The sequence below is a fragment of the Ascaphus truei genome, chromosome 2 (assembly GCF_040206685.1).
Source record: "Ascaphus truei isolate aAscTru1 chromosome 2, aAscTru1.hap1, whole genome shotgun sequence".
NCBI classification, from domain to species: domain Eukaryota; kingdom Metazoa; phylum Chordata; class Amphibia; order Anura; family Ascaphidae; genus Ascaphus; species Ascaphus truei.
The window spans coordinates 18,732,465-18,733,752 of NC_134484.1; the positions used below are offsets into that span (position 1 = coordinate 18,732,465).

At 44.3% G+C, this 1,288-nt stretch overlaps 1 pseudogene; it reads right to left on the bottom strand.

Moving 5' to 3' along the window:
* Positions 1–543: 543 nt before the first annotated feature.
* LOC142488912 (U2 spliceosomal RNA) lies at positions 544–750 on the bottom strand (annotated as a pseudogene).
* Positions 751–1,288: the final 538 nt, after the last annotated feature.

Here is a 1,288-nt window from a genome sequence, read left to right on the forward strand (position 1 = left end):
GAGCACTAGTGGGCATGGCTAAATGTATACAACAAAAAACAAAAATGCCCAAAGCTACTTCCAATGTGACAAAAATACACAGTATTTATAAAAGGCCAAACAGAGTCCCGACGTTAAACTTAACGTTTTTATCCGAGGATTCCGACGTCCATCCTGTTCCCTCCACGGCTTAAGGCCTGGCAGGAGGGTCCAAGTCTTGAGGGTGTTCAGCCAGAAGGCCTACTAATCCACTGCAGTCTTGACTCGAAGGAGTGGCGAACGCAGAACAGCACTTAGTCTTTCTCTCTCCGCAGAAAGGTAAGTGACTATAACCCAACACCAAAACAAAAACAAATTCATGGTACGAGTTCTCCAGTGCGCTGTGTGATGCAGTGCTGAAGTGCTCCAAACGAATCAACAAAAAAAAATGTGCATGAGTGCACCCCGGCCGAAGGCCAGGTGGCTAAAAAAAAATATTAGCTCCCTCCCAGCCAGGGGAAGTGCCAGTGCAGGAAACATAGGAGTCGTGCTAAATTTTATCTGTGCAGGCGCCAAGTGCTCTTGTGAAGGTTGCTGCTACTCAACCAACACAACCCAAAGGTGCAGCAAAATGGACCCCACCAGGTTGACTAGACCTGGGGTGCAACCAGAATAAAAATGCCCAGGCTACTTTGTATCAGCGATGACCAGAGGATCAAGTGTATCTCCACGGGTCCATCCTTCACAGGACAGACCCTACACTTGATCTTAGCCAAAAGGCAGAGAAGCGATACCAGACAGCTGTTTCGACCTTAATGGGTCTCATCAGTGTGAGGTTGGTTATAGTTTCAACCTTTTGTGTCACTTCAGTGTGCAGCTGGTTTTACTGGCTTTGGAATGGGAAGTTATGGTGGATAACAAAGTGACAAAAACCATCTTCCATATAGTTTACATCAAATTAAAATATCATCTGTGAGTACATTCACATGTCTCAGACAGGTCTGCAACCCTGCTTTTCCCCGTCATTTCTTAGCATACAGTGCTTCCAGTGCAGCCAGGGATTCTGGGTAATGACATACAAATGAGCACAGTATCACCTTTTACTTCATGTCCATTTTAAAGCATAAGCATATGCCAGTATGTGAATGTTTACCACATACTGTGTGATTTTAGCTAATCAAATAGAAACAACAAATAAGAAAATACTCAACTTTTCTGAAGTAAAATCAACTTTCAGAAGTCAGACTTTCACCTTCCTTAGTTTGGTTAAAAAAAACAGTGGCCCTATGTAACGGACTGCTCCCCACAAACAAGGAGTGACTGCGAGGCC